This window comes from Suricata suricatta, chromosome 9, assembly GCF_006229205.1.
Source record: "Suricata suricatta isolate VVHF042 chromosome 9, meerkat_22Aug2017_6uvM2_HiC, whole genome shotgun sequence".
Taxonomy (NCBI): Eukaryota; Metazoa; Chordata; class Mammalia; order Carnivora; family Herpestidae; genus Suricata; species Suricata suricatta.
Window position 1 is genome coordinate 24732585 of NC_043708.1, and position 15053 is coordinate 24747637.

The window sequence follows — 15053 nt, forward strand, 5'->3', positions numbered from 1 at the left end:
ATCTCCCACGGTGCTCCCCGCCCTGCACCCCCTGCTCCCTCTGTCTTCCCCCGTGGGCGGGCCACAGAGGATCCAGGAGGGAGCCAGAGGGCCCTGGGGGATGGCAGAGACCCATACCAGAAGGAGCCTGGGCCCATGAATAACCTCACGAAAGGCTACCTGTCCAACACACTCCCCAAAATGTCACATGGACAAGATGGAAACTTCGGTTGTGTTAAGCCACTGAAACTCTGCAGTCGTATGTAATATTAACTAGTGTTACCAACCCTGACTAATACAATAATTAAACAACCAAAACAGTATCCATTCAGTTAGTGATCAGTGCAGGGGGAGGAGCATATGGTAGGATGAAGTAGTACTGGAGAGTGTGGCCACAGTGGGCTCCTCAGAGGAGGTGACGTTGAAACAGAGTCCTGGAGAAAGTGGGAGGGAGGCATGTGGGGAAAGAGCAGAGTGGGAGGAACAGCAGGGGGGCAGGGAGAGGCAGCAGGGCCCTCTTGCAGCAGGAGGAATTCTGACCAGGCTGGAACCTCAAGGGGCCTCTGATCTGTCCTTGGCTGCCTGTCTTTGCTAGAGACGCCAGGGGTGGGGATATCCCCAGTTCAGGAAGCTGCCATTCCCATCCTTTGGCCACTCACAGTGTTGTGTTTTTTTAAGGATTTCGTGGAGAGCCAAAATACTTCTCTCTGGAACTTGCAGTCAGAGCTTCTACAACTCTTTCCCTCAGGACCTACAGAACAAGTCTGGCCCCGCTTCTACAGGACAGCCCTCCTGATCGCTGAAGGCGGTCCTCTGCTCCCTGGTGGGCCCTGTCCTCACCAGGATCAGCATCCCTGGTCCTGGGACCACTCCTCCTCACACTTCGTCCTTCTTTGAGAATAATTCATCTGCTCTATTTATTTCTCGCAAAGACGAACGTCAGAACGGAGCACAGCCTTCCAGGGATGTCCTGACAGGTGCTGAGCAGAGCAGTACTGACACCCTTCTTATCTCAGACGCTATACCTCTGTTGATGCGACCCGAGACTGAATCAGCACATAAGGTGCATGGCTCACACTGCTGACCTCCCCTCTGCTCCTTGTCACATATGTGGGTCTCCTTTGGGTGCGCACTCGCTGGGCCTAAGTCCCACTTCCCTAGGAGTGTTAGTGCAGGGCAGTGTGCGGACCCAGTGAGGGGGCCAATGTTTCCATCCACCACCTGGTCACGGCAGTGTGACCTTGTGCCCAGAGAGGAAGACCCAGGAGGCTTGGGGCTCCCAGCACCCTTTTGTCTTCTTGACTCAATTTTTCAGTCTCTGTGCTAATAGGCAGTCTGGGCAGATGACAAAGAAAACATGTTAACTCAGGTGGGCAGGTGAGGACGTGGCTCTGAAGCCAACTGGGAACCTGCTTCTGGGCTGTGCAGTGATGCTCAGAGTGCCCGCTTGCCGAGGGCTGGCCCCCCGCTGGGCTCAGGGCCACGTGCATTCTCTCACTGGCTAACAACCCGTTAGATAAGTACTAAGATTGCCCCCATTTTGCAGAGGGGCTAAATATGTTGGAAGGGGTCCCATCCAGGAAGTGCTGGGGTGAGTTACAGAACAAAGGGGATTAAGTCACAATAGTTCTCTACTGTGGGCTTCCCATCCCACTGCCTGGAAAGCAGGAGCTTCAGCGCAGCTCAGAGGCCTTCAGCTTCTGACCCCATCAGCGGAGATGCTATCCCCTGCTCACTCTACCCCGTGGTGACCCTGTACCAGCCACCTGGTAATGGCCTCCTGGCCATTTCCTGATGACACCACCGTGCTCTGACCACAGGCCTCTGCCCCCTCTCCTTGAGGGCAGGACCAGGTCTTTCTTTCCCGCTGTTCCCTGTGTCTGGAACACTACACATACACAGGCTCCATAAACACCGGCGTATAAACAAATGGTGAGGAGGTCAGAATTCCCCAGGCCTGCACCCTCTCACGACGGGACGGTCGCAGGCCTGAGCTGCCGGACAGGACCAGAGTCAGAGCAAGGAATCCAGCCGGCAGTGTGAGAGCAGAGCCCAGAGACCCCAAGTCCAACAACTCCCAATGAAAGGACCCTCAAGGATCAACCTCGCCACCAGTTCCCATCAAATTCCGCTAATCCTGCCTTCAAGACTTTACGGATGATGCATGGATTTGTCTTACTTTCTGGGGTTTGTTTTGTTTTTGTTTTTGTTCTTTTAAGCCCTCAAAATGATATACAAAGTGTTTAGAAGAAACTTAGAGAAGCCAACATCTCAGACCCACTAATCGAGAAATCTGGTTTCAAACTGTTTAAAAAAAAAAAGATATTTTAATACAAAAAAAAAATCAATGTAAATTTATAAAAACCTTTAGGACCTGGGGCTGGAAAAAAGCTTGCTTTGACTTCAGAGCCAGAGCCCTGACTGGTACAAGTGGAAAAGGGTTCACTGCCCCTCCCCGACCTCAAGGGCCCAGGCACTGGTCATCTGGGTTTGGCTCCTGGCTTGGTCACTTACTGGCTCTGCCACCAGCTGCTTAGCTTCTCCGTATCTCAGTTTCCTCATCTGAAAAATGGGTCATATAAAGATACCCACCTCCCAGGGTTTCTTGGAGGGTTGAAAGACACAATTAACGCAGAGCACCCACTGCAGCACCTGCTCACGTACGTGCTCAGTAAGCACAAGGCGTTACTGTGACTTTCAGCTCTTATGGATGTAGGTCTTTGCAGGCACGGCAAGAAAGGTCTGACAGTTTGGGCCTCAGTCATCTCCTCTATCAACTGGATATAAGAAGAACACCAGGAAAAGGGAAAGCAGAGGTGGGGGTCACTGGCAGGCTCCTTGGCCCACCCACCCCTAATCTGAGCTGTGGGGGGGCGGGTAGGGGTGGATTCACCAGGCTCACCCTTGGAAATGCTGTCACTTACCACACTGACTTCTCCAGCTGGGGCATTTTGACTATTGATCTGATAAATAAACAGCCTGCTAGCTCGATCAAAATGTTATTTTGCATTTCAATCACTGCTCGCTAATGCAACCTTCATCCCGCCAAGATGCTGCTGGCAATGACACCAGCCCTGTCACTGGCTTGAGAGATGGAGTCACCCCCTTGCCCGAACCCAACAGGACTGGGGCCCTCCCTCCCTGGGAAGTCTGAGGGGGTGGGGAGCACAGCTGTTCTTGGGGACAGGAGAGAGGGTGGGAAAGAAATGTCCTTGTGAGTGTGGCCCTGGGGGGCCAGGTGCTAGCCGCAGGGCCTGTGAGAAAGTGGCTGCAGGTGTGTGTCAGACTGGGACACTCCTGAGCTAGCCAGCAGCCCCCTTGGACTTCAGGGTCAGGCCTAGGCGCCCCCATTGCTCTGTCAAATGGCGCAGGCATATCCCTACCCTTGTCTGCATCTCGGCGGCTGCACTGGTAAACCGGATCCAAGAACACCACCTTACTTCGCTTGGGTTGTTGTAAAGACTCTGAGAAAACAGACATGGAAGGTCTTTGGAGAAAAAGATGATCTTAATGCTGCTGTATTATTTAACAGAATTGGAAGACTAAATGTCCTTTCTTGCTAAACACTGACAATGTGCAAAGTGTTTTACACACATAAGCATACTGAATCCTCACAAGAACTCTGGATTCTCAGTCCAGTTTTACAGACAGGGAAATCCGTCAAAGCACGCAGATGTTGATGCACACGGCTTCCACAGTACATTGAAGAATCACGTCTTGAGCTCTAATCCATCCTCACAGCCATGTCTGGGAATTCAGCCACTCTGGTGCCCTCACCCCTAGCGAAGGTCAAGGCCAGCCACCAGGACCAAAAGGAAAGGGGGCAGGCGTGCACTCTGCCTGCTCAGTGAGACGCTAGGCTGTTCAGAAATCTGAAAACCTGGGCACGTCTGGGCGGTGGGGAACAGGCAGCAGAGATGTCACCTAGAACCAGAATTACCAGGCCCATCATCTGTGTGCAGACCGATGAGGGCGGGGGGAGTGGCCCGGGAGCCCTGCATATAAAGCTCAAAACAGATGGACCGGGAACCCCTAGTATCAAAGGAATGAGTGACAGCTACAGGCCCCAGGGGGGTCCCTTTTGGAAAAGACTAGCCACCTCTCCAATGTGTGTGCGCCTTGGTGGAATGAAGGGTAGACTTTGGTTTTTTGGTGGAGGTGCCAAAATTGCTTTGTATTTTTTTTTTTATATAATACACACACATGCACATGAGCACACACTCTCTCTCAAGGGCAGAATTACACATTTATAGTTTATATATATATACACATATTTTTTTAATAAATAGCACAAAGGTTTCCTGAGTTCTTATTATACTTGGTAAAAAAAATAAATAAATAAATAAAATAAACCGGCAACGAACTGGTAAGGCTTCTGCCCCAGCTCTGAGGCGGTGTGTCCTTGAGACAGTTACCTGCCTTGTCTGGTCTCAGTTATTCTGTCTCCTTTTCAGGAAAACGGAGACAGCTTTAGCTATCTGCCCGAGAGGGGAGACATATGACACAGGAGGGACCACAGCGTCCCCTGAGATTTACCTGGGAAGCTGGACACACCAGTCATGAGCTTTTTGCTCATGCTGTTGTCACAGGTAACTCAAGGGTTAAAAATGAAATCACCTAAAGGAAAAAAAATCCCCATTACAAAATGAAACCCTGCCTCTAATACAATGGCCTGAGATCAATATGACATGTAAAGCCTGGGAATCCATAACTCCAGTCTCCCGCCCTGATGCGTCTACTGAGCCAAATGCCAGCGCTCCTGCCCCCACGACGGAACCCCTCCAGCCCAAATCGGAAGAGCAGGGGCTTCTCTACCCACATCCCCCTCCAGAGCTGCTTGCCCATCTGCTAGCCAGCTCAGCCCGCCAGCACCAAATCTGGGCCCTCCCAAGTCCCAGGTTCAAGTCTCTGCTCTGCCCCTTCCTTCCTCTGTGACCTTCAGCAGGTTCTTGACCTTCTCTGGGCCTCAGTTTCCTCACCTCTAAAGCAAGGACAACCCATATTTGCTGCCTCAGGGGTTATCATAAGGATCAAATTCAGATCTCATTTTTCAAAGGCTTCTGCAAAGTGTCAAGCTTCCTGCAAAGTTGTCACACTCTGTGGCATTTCACATCCTGGCTCGCGGAGAGTACGGAGAAGACAGGAACAGGATCTTTAGGACAATGAGTCCCACCAGGTACCCACCCACCAATGAAACTGAAAACGAAGCCTCTCTGACCAGCACTCGCTACCCAGTTAGCCTGCATCAGGCCCCAGAGGTCGGTAGTCTGACCCCCACTGTAAGGGTAGGTTTACTCAGATGTTTTGCTTCATGAGTTGGAGACCGAGGCTGATCCCAGGCCCCTCGGACTCCCAAGTTCGGAGCTGGACCTCAACATTTCACAGCCTCTCAACATCAGACTCCAAGTGGAAACACGAGGTTGAAAAATGCAAAAGCAAAATATCTGACCAGCCTGCCTCAAAACCGTCAAGGTCATAGGAACTCAGGAAGGTCTAAGGAACTGTCACAGACCCAAGGAGATGAAAGACACAGGACAACCAAATGCAGTGCAGGACTGTGCGCTGGGTCCTGGAAGAGAAAGGACGTCAGTGGAAAAGGGGATAAAGTCTGGATAAAATTCAGAATTTTGTTAATTGGGATGTCCCAACATGAGTTTCTTCATGGTGACAAATGCACCAAGGTAATGCGACAGGGAGAGGGGAAGCTGCCCAGGGGCATATAGGAACTCTCTGCGCTCCCTTTGCGCTTTCTCTGTAAATGCAGAACTATTCTAATAAACAGTTTTTAAAGACTGAAAAAAAAGCACGAAAGCTTCAGCCTTTTGCCTCTTGAAAAAAAGATGCAGGGTCGCCACGCACTCTGAGCTGTTTTCCGACCCCCGGCGCCTCCTTCACGGCCAGCGGCCTCTGGACAAGCCTCGCTCTTCCTTAGCTCCGCAGCTCTGTCCACACGAGTCCACTGCCTGGAGCCCCTTGTCCCGATAAGGTGGGGCCTTACGGGCCTAGAGCCACACCAACGACCAGACACTGAACCAGTTACCTCACTGCTACTGACGTAGACTAACATAGTCCATCAGAAGCAAAGTCACATGCCTGAAATGTGACCTGGAGTATTTCCTTCAGACGTACACACATACAAACACCACTGGGAACAGCCTCAACGTTGGTAAATAATGCCAGGTCCACTGGCCTGAATTACAGAGTTGTTGATACAACAGGAATTGGGAGACAATGGCAGAACACGATGCAAATAAATTCCAATCCCAACCTCTGCGAAGCACTGCCCCCCCCCCACGCCCTCCGTGAACTAGCCCTGCCTCCCTTTCCAATTTCACCTTCCCCCCTTCCCACCATGTTCCAGCCACATGGACCTCCTACTCTTCCCCAAATACTCCACGGGCATTACTACCTCAGGGCCTTTGCACCGGCTACATACATATGCAATAGAAAAAGGGTATACATGGAAAATAATGTGCAAAATTGAAATGAGAAGTGCTATAGGGGGAAATTACTGAACCTTTTTTCAACCATCCTCAAATTATTGAATATTGTCACATGGTGTGAACCTGCAAAAAGAGGACATTCTTTGAGGTCATTCAGATTCATTTCAATGTCTACTTCTCTTAGGGACTTGCTGTGTGACTTTAGGCAAGACACTTAGCCCCTCTGAGCTTCACGTGGTTCATCTGTAAAACTGCTATCACATTCCCTTATTCAGAAGGCTGCTGTGAGGATTAAAGAGGATGAAAGAGAAAATGAGAAGAAAGTGTTTAGCACAGAGGTGGCCTCCATAAAGGTCCCTCCACCCCCATCCCGTCTTTTCAGTTTTGTTTTGTATGGTTTGTTTTTGTCTTGGCCTGAACCCACATACCACCCTCCTTACAACTTTCCAGAATTAGAGACTCCCTTCTGAAACCCTGTTCAACTTAGGTCAGTTATAAACACCAGACTTGCTGCATGTGGGGCTTTCCCCAGAAGCACCCAGAAGGCCTGGCCCTTGCCTTGCTCACAGCTGGATTCTGCAATTACCTGGCTAAGGGCTGGGTGTGGCGTGGGCTCTCACTGATGCTGACCACGTGAATGAATGATTCCCAGAGGAGGGCTGAGCAGGGGGCTTAGATGTAGAGTTTCCCTAGAATTTTAGGGTGGAAAGGATAAGAAGGTTCACTTTGGATGTATCCCCTTTTATAGATGGAGAACCTGAGGCTCAGAGAGGGTAAGGAACTCACCCCAGGTCACCCAGCCACATAAGGTCAAGCACCTGACTCCCAGCTCACCGAGCCATGCCCTGCACCTCTGGGTAGCAGCCCTGAGGTGGGCTGAGCCCTGGAGCCCAGCAGTCAGCCCTGATCCTCTGTGGGGGAAGATACAGGCAGGGGGAGGAGAGGGTTACAGAGTATCTCCTTCCAGTCGGTGATTGTGCTAATCAATCAACTCAATTAAATCTAGAATGGCTTAAAAAAAAAAAAAGTAATAAACAAAAACAGCAGCAGAAAGTAATGACTAATAATCAAGTAAAATTGGATTATTTCTGTGCTGACTGGTTGGGGTGGGTAGGAAGTGAGAAAGTTCACCCGAGTGAGGAAAGAGAGAGAAACAGCAAGCGCAGCAGCCAGGGGATGCTGGGGGCCTGGGGAGGACCCATGGGGCAGAATTCCAGATACTCGAATCCACCATCAAACATGGAGAACACAGACCTACATCCGGGCACTGTTCTAAGTGCAGCACATGAATTAACTTGCTTAGTCTTTAAAGCGACCTTTAGAGGTCAGAACTATTACGATCCCATTTTACAGATGGAGAAACTGAGGGGCAAAGTAATTTGGTCACATAGTTGGGGTAGAGCCAGAATTTCTTTGGAATCCTATTGTCTAACACCAGTGCTTTACACTTAAGGGCAGGCTGCATGCTGGGGTGGGTATATATTTTTTAAAACATTATAAAAGTAATCTCTACCCCCAACAGGGCCGGAACCAATGACTCTCTGATCGAGAGTCAAATGCTCTATGGATGGAGCCAGCCAGGTACGATCCATTTACCTCATATATAAAGTAGTTATTTACTCATTTAATTTCTTTCCCCACACGTTGCCTAAGTCACAAACAAGAGGGAGACTGCCCCTAGCTCCGAAGCTCATGGTAGGCACAAACAAGTGAACCATGACAATAGCGTGTCCAAAAGTGTGATGTCAGAGTCACACACTCATAATCATGGAACTCTTAAAGCAGAGAAGGGAGTCAGGGAAGGCTTCCTGGAGGAGGCGCCATCTAGGCTGTTTTGAAGGACAAGTAAGGTGTCAGGCAGGCCAGCAGGGGAGCAGGTGTGGAATGGCCTTCCAGGCAGCAGGACTAGTACGCCCAAATCACAGAGATGGGAAGCGGCAGTACACATCCAGGGAAGGAGAAGTACCTTGAAGGTCTGGGACCCAGGTGTGTGGCAGAGGGCGGGGCCAGGAAGATAGGTGAGGGCCGAGCCAGATCTTTGATCCGGGTGGAGAGGTGGGCAGGCGACGGCCACAGCGATCCTAGAGGGTCTGCCGGGCTGTCCGCATCACACCCCACACCAAGCGTGCGGGTCGGCCCCAGCTGATGCGCAGAGGCGCCGCGCTTGACACCCCTTGGAGAGGGAGCGCAGCGGGTGACACGCAGCGCGTTCGAGGTCCCTCGCCGGCAACGCGGAGGCTGGGCAGCCGCGTCTCACGTTCACCGACAAGGAAACGGAGGCCACAAGAGGTAAAAGGACCATCACACAGATGGCTTAGAACTCAGGCCTTCTGCTTCATGGTCCTGTCCCCCTTTCACCCCGCCATGCACCCTTTCTTTGCAGTACAAATGCATTAGCAAAACTAGCTATTTAAAGGAACCCTGCGGCTAATCCTTGTGTAAACGGAAAATCTTTAAGCAAAGCTAATAATCACCCGTAATCCAGCTGTTACATAATTCTGAATTTTACAGCACAGCACTGGGGCCGAGGTACTGTGGGCCCTACAAAACCTTCCTCTGTGGGGAGAGGTTGGGGTTGGGATAAGGAGCTGGAGAAAAGGTTTAGCATGTAGGGGGAGGGGCAGTGGGTTGTCAGGAGCCTGTGGGACTGGTTACATGCACGGGTAGGAGCCCATGGAAGAAGTGGGGCGGAAGGACTCAGGTCGGCATCCCAGCCTCGAGGCAAATGAGCCAGCCTAATGTTTCCAGCAGAGGTAGGAGGTGGGGGGTGGGGGGAGACACGAGGTATGGAGTACTGGGTGTTGGGAAGACAGGGTCAGAAGAAGGGGGCTCGGCCCTCTGGCCTCCGTAAGACGTGAAACCACATCAGTCAGGTTGTTCAACATCTTCCAAATACCAAAAAAAAAAAGAAAAGAAAAAAGTAAATACCTCTACTTCTCAGAAGGGGAAACTGAGGCAGTGGGGAGCATGGAGTCAGTAAATCTATCCCTTTACCCCACAGCACTCCCCAACCCCCCAACCAATTCAGACCTCAGTTGACTCCCCCTGTTCTGGGTTAGTCTCCCCTATCTGATTATTAGCCTCTTGCTGGCTAACATTTACCTTTGTGCCCCAGCACAAAGTGCCAAGTAAACAGCAGGTGCTCAATAAATGTGTTGAGTGGGACTTAAAACTGGTTCACTTTACAGAAATTAGATTCAGAAAACGGATAGAAGAGAACCAAGATCTTGATTTAAATGGGAAATCACATTTATCCGGCATCTTTTGTGTTCCTGGCATGACACTAATTCCATTTAAAACAACGTTATTTTAAGTAATATTAGATATTAACTAATAGTCTAATAATATAAGAACAACATACTGTGCTTGTATTCTGGCTAACGTAACTTGCACAGAATGAGGTTGGTACTATAATTATCTGTCGTGAAGCTGGGCACTGACCCTAGGTTCTGATGCCACACTTGCTCTGCAGCATGTACTAGCGTGCGCACGTACACACACACACACACACACACACGTGCGTGCCTGGTAGGGGAGTGGGGAGAAAGAGCCTGGCTGCAAGATCCCAGTAGAGCAGGTGCGGCCTCACTCAGCCTGGAGGAGGCTATAACGAAGATGCTCTTGGAAGCTTCCCTCCTCTTTTGAGGACACTTGGCCATAAGTGGACAAAATGACAGCAAATGTACGGACTCAAGAAGAGAGTTGGGAGAAGTGAAAATCCAAGGGCTTCGTATTTCGCTTTGAGCAGCCTCCCCCTCTCTTTTCAAGAAGTGCACGATTCCATGGACAGACCCCAGGATTCCAAGCTAGACCGCTGACATTTTGGATCCCGGCCCTGGATCCAAACCCATCACGTGGCATTTCATGAATCTTAGCCTCAATTTCCCTGTCTGTAAAATAGGAGGCCTTGGAATCCCTTGCAGGTTTCTTGGAGGGATTAAGGGAGCCACGCACGTGGGGTGCCTGGGTGGCTCAGTCTGTTAAGAGTCCGACTCTTGATCGTGATTTTGGTTTAGGTCATGGTCTCGCAGTTTGTGGGTTTGAGCCCCGCATTTGGCGCTGTGCTGACAGTGTGGAGCCTGCTTGAGATTCTCTCTCTCTCCCGCTTTCTCTCTGCCCCTCCCCTGCTCGTGTGCTCTTTGGGTCTCTCTCTCTCTCTCTCTCTCTCAAAATAAATAAACATTAAAAGAAAAGTCATGCATGTGAATGGAAAATCTGTGAAAGCATAAAAGATTCACAGGACATATAGGGACCCAAGGGTTAGGGGAGAAAGAGTAACACACCAGTTATTGCCTATACTCTCATACTGGTTTTTTTTTTTAACTATACATGTGAATATTGTTTTTAGAAAGATTGAAAAATGAAGAAAAAATGTATACATTGGGGCTCACTAAATGGCAAGCAATACAACAGCAAGTCCCCTTCAAAGTTTGCTTTATTCTCCTGGACAAGGTAAAACCATCAGAAATGCATTCCCTTGGTCATCTCAGATACAGTTTACATTCCAGGACTTACGCAGAAAGACCCCCTTCTTCATTCCCTCTGCCTTCCTGCCCCCCTCAAAAAGCCTCTTCCCAAAGGAGCCTCTCAGCTTGTTTGACTAATGTATTCGCAAACCAAATTAGGGGCCCGGCTCCCCAGGAGGCCCCCCAGCCAGTTGCTAGATGCGGGGGGAATTAGATCCCATCTAGAGCTCAAATCCGATTAGGTCCCACCCCCGCCCCCCACCCCACATGCAAAAACCCACTTTCTAATCAATTTTACAAAGGGCCCTCTGCAGATATACACTAATGGTATTGAGCTGAGATCTTTAGACCAAGTCTGCAAGGAGTCTGCAGAGATAAAACGCACATACTGCAGGAAGGAGGAAACCTGTCGCCAGTGTGTCCTTCCCCTCAGAGAGGAGAGAGGGGTGGGGGGCCAGGGGACACGTCCACTACAGATGCCAGCCCTACTCCAGGATCACCGGCCTCAACTTCTTTCTCCTTTCAAACTGAACCCCGACCGGGCACCATCCCCTTAAGGTTCCTTGGCATTGAACTTTTCCCCCCTAGGCACCCCAATAAGTGATTCAGTGACTGGTATGTTGTTCTTTCTCCTCTAATCCTTGGTTCCCTAGACAGCCTCCCCAAAGGCAACCACTGCTTACCAGGTTTTTCCTGAATCCTGCGAGCTTTTCACAGATTTTCCATCTGCATTCATGCACGATTTTCTTAATCCTTCCAAGAAATCTACAAGAGAAGCCCGAGTGTTCCATTTTGCAGATGAAGAAACTGAGGCTCAGGTTGTTGGTTAAGTGCCAGATGGAGAGTGGTCTGACACCTGGCCCTGTCACTTTCAGCCCCAGAGCATTCACTTCACCTCTCCGGGCCTCAGGCTACGCATCTGTAATATGGGAATGGTGGCCCATCTCAAAGAACTAAGGAGATGATGTGCACACAAAGCTTACTGTTGCCTGGTTGGCACACTGCTCAATAAAAGCTCCCTCTTCTCTTCTCTACACTGCCACTCCCACCGAATTTCCTGTCACTCCCCGAATATTCTAGAAATGCCTTTTCCCCGTTCCTTCTTCAAGAATCCTTCCCCTGGTGCATTTCTCATTTTCTCCTCCACCATCTCATGATCTCCCGGCACCTTGCTCCTTCCACAGAGATTTACTGAGTGCCTAGGGTCTATGTGGGGGCTGCCTGCCGTTCTAGATACACCTTGTGCCTTGGGGCATATCTTATCCAGTTAAGTTCCTAGAGGACAAGGGCGGTCTTCCTCATCTCTGTGTCCCCACAGAAAATGCCTAATACATTTTTGTGGAATGAGCAAAAAATGAATCTGCAAGGAAGGCCAGACGCCCCCAGACAACTATGAGCCTGGGTTTTCTGCACGCTTTTGGGGCCAAGGCCCAGTGGCCCCTCACACCTGCCTGGTGTCTCAGCCTTACATCCTGTTCCTAACATTACATCCTGTCTTTTTTTTTTTTTTGAGAGACAGAGAGACAGCATGAGCAGGGGAGGGTCAGAGAGAGAGACCCAGAATCCAAAGACAGTCTCCAGGCTCTGAGCTAGCTGTCAGTACAGAGCCCAACACGGGGCGTGAACCCACAAACCATGAGATCGTGACCTGATCTGAAGCTGGACGCTCAACCAACTGAGCCACCCAGGCGTCCCCTTACATCCTGTCCTCACAGACTGCTCGTGCGTGTGGGACCTGCACACTGTGTACCACTTGGTGTCTGTCAGAGGCCTGGACAGCCAGGACCCGCAGTCCAGCGTCAGCTGTCATTCCCCAGGGCTGCACCAGAGGAGTTCACAGGCCACCTGGCACAAGCAAATCCAGCTGGGGAAACCCTCCCCGCTTTGAGGAAGGAGCCAAGTGGCTGCCTCCACCCACGCAGCTTACTGGCTTCGTACTGCTGAGCCTCCCTTGTCAGCACCTCTGTGCCCCAGTCCCAAACCACCAGGCGGTCACGTGGTAGTCATGCCCTCCTGGGGGCACCCAGACACTCCAGGTGCCCACCCAGATCGCATCCTTCTTTAGCTGCAAAACAAAGCCAAGTTTATAGCGAGGTCTGCTTGAGGGCTTCCTCCAGTACTGTCTGGTGACCGGGAGCATCACCCACCCAGAGTGTGTGGTAAGTTCCCAGGCCCGGGCTCTGCCCTGACCCACAGAATCAGAATCTCTGGGTGCAAGGCTTCGATCTGCACCGTAACCTGCTTTCCAAGCGACTGTTACCAAGATGGAAGTGTAAGAGCCAGAGTTGGGTGAGCCATGCAGTGAACAGCCCTTTGCAAACAGAAAGCGTGTTCTGACCCTTGGGGCCACTGGCACCACTGAGTAGCGCATCTCTTCTTTCCTGATTCTCCCAACAGCACTGGAGGCCATGGGGCAAAGATTCGTTCATTCTCTCATTCATGGAGCCGACAGTTATTTACTGTGTGCAGCTGGGTACCAGACGCTGTTCTAGGTGCTGAAGATGCTGCGTGAACAAAACACAAGCCGTGCCCTCAGGAGGGTCCGGATGGCCCACATGCAAATAAACAAGCTAGTATGTGACAGAGGACATTCCTTACCCCGCGGTCCCCCTTTGTCTGTCTGTAGTATTAATGAGTCAACACTACATCGTGTATTACAGGAGGATGGAAAACCATTTTAACTAAGATGCTGTTCGAGTAGAGTCTTAACTGAAGAGAGGGAGGGGCTGAATGGGTCTATGGAGAGTTAGTGGACAGACACCCCTGGCAACAGAACAAGGTTCAACAGCCCATTTACAGATTAAGTTAACTAAATATCAGAAAAGGGACAGGAACCTAGCCCCGACTCCTAGCCCCAGTGCCATCCACCACCCCAGCTGGTTCTCAGGGACCGCTGACTTCTCCCCTTCTCTCCCCTGCTCCTTCCCTAGCCTGTAACCTCCCAGGGCCAGAACAGGGATGGCATGTCCATACACAGAGCCTCTGACTAGTGAGGTTTTTTCAGTTTTTTCCAACTTGTTTCAAATTTTCAGATGTTTTCACCTTCAAATGTATGAAATATGCAAAAAATCCCCAAACACGTAAAGGAAAAAATGCAAAATCAAAAAAAAAAACTTTGATGTTTAATTAAGTGTCCACCAAGCGTAACAGGACATCAACTTATTTTGTTGCTGGTATACTTGATGATTTCCAAGCGATCAGCACCCGTTTTAAATTCAATGTTATTTGCATCCAAAAAAGTCCAAATAATTTTTAACCCTTACCAATAATGTTTGCAATAAAAATTTTATATATGAGGCCTTTAATCTGCATACTGTGCTACGGGTTTGTGCGGACCCCAGGACGGCCTTGGCTGGGAGCGTGAGTGGCTCTGTGCTCAGCCATAAGGCAGTGGCGGAGGCAATGCTCCCAAGCCAGGCTCAGCACCCAGGGTGCAGGGACCCGTGCGCCTGGAGTGAGGGAGGAGTGTGGCAGTGCAGCCCGGGGGCCCGTGCTGAGGACAGCGCAAGGGGCCTGCCCAGCAGTGGGTGCTCTGTGAGGCAGGGCACAGCCACCCCGTCCCGTTCCACCTCCATGCCCGGGGACAGCAAGGCCGCCCATGCAGAGGCCAGTGTGGCCGGGGCAGCCGTTCGTTCCCCCAGGAAGACAACAGGCACAGGGCAGAATAAGGTGCCCACCTAAGGGCAGGGCTGGGCCTGAGCACAGGAGCAGGGAATCACAGTGCGTGTAGTGGGGTGATGCCTGCCACGATCCCATGGGGACACTGTGAAGCCAGGGAGAAGGCTTGGCCCTGGAAAAGAGCTCAATCCCAGGGGTGGTTTACCAACATGACCACAGCGAGCGCTTGAAGATTCCAAGCTTTGTCGGCTTCCCTCTCGGACCAGTGCCCCAAGCTCACAGAGGGAGACCTCGGGCACACCCTACCCTCTTGTGATCATGCCTGTCAGTCACTGTCCAAGGTGAACCCCCGCAGTCTACCCCACCCTCGGGGCACTGGGCCTCCTTCAAAGAAATATTTTTTAAATATTAGTCTGATTACTACACTTCACTCATCATCTCTGGGTTAGTTAGACCAATTTGGCCAGCAAAGTAGCTCATATGCTTGGTTCTAAGCCACTTCTGTCTCTTAGGGGAAAGAAGTCTAAATCATCATTGAGGATATGCG

The 15053-nt window shown here is 50.7% G+C and overlaps 1 protein-coding gene and 1 long non-coding RNA gene across 4 annotated transcripts in view; one reads left to right on the forward strand and one right to left on the reverse strand.

Annotated features, from left to right (window-relative positions):
- Nucleotides 1–15053, reverse strand: part of ESRRB (estrogen related receptor beta) — a 168776-nt gene that overhangs the window by 65976 nt on the left and 87747 nt on the right. The gene's annotated exons all lie outside the window — the stretch shown is intronic.
- LOC115301426 lies at nt 1663–2970 on the forward strand. Of its 2 annotated transcripts, none has more exons than XR_003913112.1 (2): nt 1663–2166; nt 2681–2970. It is a non-coding gene; the product is annotated as an uncharacterized LOC115301426 (long non-coding RNA). The 2 variants fall into 2 exon arrangements; XR_003913111.1 differs by having other exon boundaries at nt 2696–2970.